The sequence below is a fragment of the Tamandua tetradactyla genome, chromosome 5 (genome assembly GCF_023851605.1).
Source record: "Tamandua tetradactyla isolate mTamTet1 chromosome 5, mTamTet1.pri, whole genome shotgun sequence".
Lineage (NCBI taxonomy): Eukaryota > Metazoa > Chordata > Mammalia > Pilosa > Myrmecophagidae > Tamandua > Tamandua tetradactyla.
Window position 1 is genome coordinate 165,076,303 of NC_135331.1, and position 6,000 is coordinate 165,082,302.

A 6,000-nucleotide genomic window follows, 5' to 3' on the forward strand; every position below is an offset into this window, starting at 1 on the left:
AGAAAACACCTGCTGCTTAGTTACCCTGAGATATGTAATTCTTGGCAAAGCAGAAGCAGGTGGAGAGTAGAAAGGTTCCTTAGTATCTTTAAAATGGTAGGTTTAAAATTTTATACAAATCATACAGAATATTAGTTCACCGCCCTTCATTAGTATATTGCCCTATTGCATTTTCTATTAATACCTCCATTAAGCTTGACTTCTGATTAAACAGCAGAAGAGAGAAAAAAGGAATACATTATGATGTTAAGACTGGGCACAGAAAGCTGTGATCCAAAAAGACTGTATATTTGGAGGAGAAGGATGGTATTACTGCCTATTGAAGGATTATATAAAATATGAATTTAAAAAATCTGATAAATCATTGCAGTTTGCTAAAGCTGCCGAAATGCAGTATACCAGAAATGTACTGGCTTTTAACAATGGAGATGTATTAGCTTACAAATTACAATTCCATGGCCATGAAAATGTCCCATCAAGGCATCAACAGGAAGATACCTTCTCTGAAAAAAAAGGCTACTGGCATCTGGGACACCTCTGTCACACGGGAAGACACATAACTGGTCTCTGCTGGTCCTTCCTCCCAGGTTTCCTTGGTTTCTGCTCCTGGCTTCAGTGGCTTCCTCCCTTAGTGTCTGTGGGTGTGTCCTTGATCTCAGCTTCTCTGGGGATTCTCTAAGCACTCTAGCTTTTCCTTTTATCCTCTCATAAAGGACTCCAATAAATGGATTAAGACCCACCTTGAATGGAGTGGGTCACATCTCAATGAAATAATCTAACCACGAGGTCTCACCTACAGCAGGTCTGCACCCACAGGGATGGAGTAAAAGGACATGGATTTTTCTGGGGTGCATAACACTTCAAACTAGCATAATACACACATATTACTTTTAAAAATTTTAACTAGTTGTTATTAAAATATACAGAATATTTTGGGATATTTCTCAGTAAAAATATTTTTTAAATATATATATATATGCAGAATACTCTTGGTAAAACATTCAGACAGGAGTTTGTTTAGAATGAATCAAACAATTGAACGACTCTTAACTATTTAGTAACTAGTAACTGGAAAACATAAATGCCAAAACATTGCATACGACACTAGTCCATTTTCATAAAATCTAAGGCAAATACAATAAAAAATTATACTTTTTAAGAACACATATAGATGCAATCAAACTCTAAAAATGCAAAAGAAGGGAATGATGAGCGTGGAACTGGAGATGGAGATCATCATGACTGAGGCAGCAGGGGAATGAGGTGGAAACAAGAGAACCATGTGGTCAAATGTAAATTGTTATACAATTCTTTGTATTTGTTTTGGGTGGTGACTTCACAGGCACTTACTGCAGTATCAAAAATAACTGAATAGCCAAAGAAGAGATGAAAAAGACATTTAAATAGCCCAGAAATGTTTAAATATATAAACTATTGTGTAGGATAAAAACTATGTATTCTTTTGCCCAACATGCTCAATAACCAATTCCCGAGGCACCTGAATATTAAGGAGAGAAAGAGTTTATTATGAGGTGCATAGTAGAAGAGCAGATGGCCTAGCAGCCCCAAATCTATCTCCCCAAACTGCAATAATTCGAATAGTTAAGAGAAGAGATGGGCAGGGTTTAGGACATGAGCACAGTGGCCCCAGATGATGTAATTAGAGATGATCTGATTATTGAGCATGTGCAGATTGATTCCATGCTTAGTCACAGAATGTATGAAAGAAAATGGTGGAATGAGGAATAGGTGATTTACGGATTAAAGTCTAAGCTACTACGCATGTCTCGTGGGCCCACTTTTGTTAGATTTGGTCTCGATCATCAAGATAACTTTAGATTTGGGATGAGTTAGTCTTGGGCTGACCCAAGACCCTCACTAACAAACATTGGGGCTGTTTTAGTGATTTTTTACATGACTCTAAATTTGGAAAACTGGATAACTGGGTACCCATGAAAATTAGTCACAAGGTTAGTCACTGTGATTGTGAATTTTACAATCACAGGGGCAAAAATACAATTATTATCAGAGATCAAGGCAGATAGATTACAATTTAGAGAGTTCAGGACTTTCCCTCTGTCTATTCCCACCTGAAAGTAAAAAGGAATGTCTACATAATGATTCAGTAATCAAAATCATACCTTAAATCCTGATTTCTCAGTTTTGCCATTTGAATTCCCAGTCCAAAATCTCAGAAGTGTCCACCATTGACAGTTCCTTATATATCTTTTCAAAACTGTTTACCTTACAATTTTGAAGGATATCTTAATCCCCTATTTAAAAAAGAAATAGCACAGATAGAGAGAGAAAATAAGGCTTTGTAAGTAAAGTTACTGGTGTTAACATTGACCGCATGAAGAGGCTTTTGAGTAACTTGCAATGCCCAGTACAATAAAGTCTTTGAAAGCAGGGTAGAGTTAAGTCTTAAGGAAAGGGTCTGAAAACTATTAGTAATGGAAACACACATCTTCCTCCTAGCTCCAACCAGGCTGCCTCCTCTCAAAAGTGCGAAGCAGACAACTCTGGAAGCCATTTCCATCTGACCTGAATGCCTAGGACTGGACCAGTGCAATGCTGAGAGGTTGCTGAGAACAGAAAGCTCTGAACAAATCGCCATCCACCTCCCCATCTTCGAGAAAGCAAGATTTCTCAAAATTGAGAATCCTGTAGAAGAGAGACCAGTTTTCTTTTTGTAAGAGATGCCAAAATGGGTATGAAAAACTCCTGTAGTTCTAGAGATGAAGTGGGGATAAAATGTAAATTTCATATTCACAATCTCTTCTTAGGACAAAAGTCGCCCTCATTCGTTTCCAGTGGAGACCAAGGCTCTCAATCTCCAAGCAATCTACCCATTTAGCTCTTCTAAAGAAAAAGTCACCCAACCTGTTTCTCAAACAGTCCACATCGTACACTTTAAGACTGAGCTGCACATTGGGAAAGTGAGCGGGAAGTGGAGGTGAAAGAGGAAAGTACATATCCAGTGGTTGCTATTGAGGGGCTTAGCTATTGTTACCTAGTTCAGGCAGTTGGAATTCTGTGCCATCTTCGCTACGCTTCTTCTCCAACTGGGTAGCCATTGCTTCAACAGCGACTAGATTTAACTGATACAAGTTGGACTGTAACCGGTACTGGTAAATGTTTAACAACTGGGCTGGTACATGGTTAACAACTGACATTATGGGGTGTGGTGGGATGGGGGGAGCATCTGTAGCATTTCTCTATTTCCTGGTATAAATACTCCCACTATGGCCGATTTCAAGCCACTAACAGATATCATTGGATACAGAGTTGGGAAATATTTGCAATCAACTCTCAGTGCAAGCTGGCTTCCTCACACCACTAACTATAAATTTTCATTAGTTTACTTTATTATTATGTCGGTGACCAGAGCTACAATTGGCCAGTATCTTATAGCCACGCCTCAGTTTTTTCATTTTAAAAAAAGGATAAAATGAGCCCCACCTCTCTGGATTATTGTGAGAATCTAAGGGCCAGGCACATAAATTTTCAATTCCTATCAGTCCTGCTTGCTCATCCCCTTTCCTTCTGCTCACCTCACATCCTCATTCCTCTTTCTCATTTCCTGAATGCATGATCCCAATCAGACCAAGCCCAGGGAAACACCACTTGAAGTACAGAGATGGAGAAGTCCACGGCAAGTTGGAATGTGGAAGGCATTTTCTCATAGAAAGATGTTGTCATATTCTATAGAACAGCGAGGTCGACATGAAGGATGGCTCTACGTGTAGAGGGTTCTGCTTGCATTTGGCCTTCCCCATAGTCATGTCCTTGGGGATTCTTGCGGAATGAGCAGTAGGTCCTACACAACAGCGAGTTCCATATGGAGGTGGATTCTACACAGTGGTGAGGTCTACATCATGGTGAGGTTCTACGGTAGCACAGGCACATTCCTGTACTTTAGATACAATAGGGGTTAGCTAGGCTTTTATAGAGTTGCCGCATTTCCTGTGGAAGGCATTTCTGTGGGAAAGTACATTCTTAAAACCAAACCTTTAATTCAAGCTTTTAAGATTTGGAAAACTTTGAAATTTACAAAGATCATGCTAACAAACAGATATCATAGAAAGCTAAAAAATATTCTTCCTCTACTCTTCCTCCTCCAATAACCAAGCTATGTTTCTCCTTCCTTCATAGCCAAGTTCTAGAAAAAGTGATGTACCTTTATCCCTACCTTACTCTATAGCCCATGCAGTCAAGTTTTGACTTCATCAGCTCCCATGACAGGGCTCTGGCAGAAATCACCCAGGGCTTTTGTGGTGGTTCTACAGTTAAATCTATAAAGTCTTTGATACTTCTCCCCTCAAGAGGTAGAGCGTAATTCCCCTCCCTGTACTTAGCGAATCACTTCACTTCCAGTGAATAGAATATGGCAGAGGTGACTGTCTAAACAAGATTTGGTTATAAAAAGACTGTTTTGTCTTGAACCACTTGCTATGGAAAATAGCATGTCGTCAGCAACCCCTTGGAGAGGCCCTTGAAGGAGGAACTGAGGCCTTGAGCCAACGGCAATGTGAATGCACCATCTTGGAAGTGGGTCCTCCAACCCTAGTCAAACCTCCAGAGACGACAGTCCTGACTGACAGCTTGACTGCAAACTGAGCCTCTGAGTCAAAACCCCTGAGCTCAGCCACATCTGGATTCCTGGCCCTCCAAAGCTGTGCAAGATAAATATTTGTTTATATTTATATTAAATTTATAAGCTGCTAAGTTCGGGGGTAATTTGCATACAGTTGTGGAAACTAATACACCTTTCTAGATGTCAAATCCAATGGCTGTATTTTCCCCTTATTTGACTCAACCTCTGCTGTGCATGATACTTCTTTTTCTTTTTATATTCCTTTCTAGAATCAGGAGGCACTCTTCTCCTTTATGGTCTGTGTAGTCAACACCTCTCTTACACTCTTTCTTGGACTCCTCCTCCCTGGGTCCCAAGAGTTCTGTCTTTACCCTATGCTTTTCTCACCCTATATACACAGCCTCATCCACTCTTAGGATTTTTATTAACACTTGTATTGGTTAGTATTCTTTAGAAAGCAAATGACAACTCAAATTCACAGAAGCATATGAAGAATCTGTTGCTTCACCTAACTAGGGAGGATATTGTTAGGGATAACTCACAGAATTCCTGGTATATCTGTGAAAATTTGGACCTCAGGAACTAGAACCCAGGAATCAACACTGCCAGAACATTTTATCTTTGTGCATCTCTTAGCTCTGCTTGCTTTGGCTTCTTTTTGCATATTTGCCTCATTCTTTTCCTACTATGGGAAGACTGTCTACAAGCTAAGGAAGATGGTACCATGATTCTAAGTCCCACTGAAACCACATGGAACAGCAGGGAAGTATTTCTCCAAAAGAAGGATAATGGTCAGATAAAAATGACATATGTCTATACTCCCTATAGATGGATGACTCCATCGCTGGCTGTCCCCTGAAGTCTGTATCTATACAACAACTGGCTTCTACATATCTCTCGTTACATAGATATTAGTCATCTAAAAATTTCAATATAAAATCTATTGTATTTTCCTGTTTTTATCTCTCTCTCTGTTTCCCAAATATCTTATCCTGGTTCTAAGCATCACCACATGCTGTGCCATCAAACCAGAACTATGGAAATCATTTTAGTCTTCTCTTTTCTTCTATATCCAATCATTCGTTAAATCCTGCCAGAACTACACCTTAAATAACTCTTAAAAAGTCCTCTCCTCTCCAATCCCAATGTGGCACTATTTTAGCTCAGATTCTTTTTTCTCTCTCTCTTTGTGATTAGAGAAGTTGGGGGTTACAGAAAAATCAGGTATAAAATACAGGACGTGCATGCACCATCCCACCACCAATATCTTGCATTGTATGGAACATTTGTTACAATTGATTATAGCACTTTTTATAATTGTATTTTTTTAAACATTAGTTATTGTTTTATTTTCTAAGCTGCGAGAATGCAATATACCAGAAATTGAATGATCTTAAAAAGGG

At 39.2% G+C, this 6,000-nt stretch overlaps 1 long non-coding RNA gene across 1 annotated transcript in view; it reads right to left on the reverse strand.

The window, feature by feature from the left end:
• The window catches only part of LOC143682858 (uncharacterized), a 134,885-nt gene extending 131,127 nt beyond the window's left edge, over nt 1–3,758 (reverse strand). The window contains exon 1 of the long non-coding RNA XR_013175334.1: nt 3,555–3,758. This is a non-coding gene — a long non-coding RNA (uncharacterized LOC143682858). The remainder of the gene's footprint in view (nt 1–3,554) is intronic.
• Between the last annotated feature and the right edge of the window lie 2,242 nt (nt 3,759–6,000).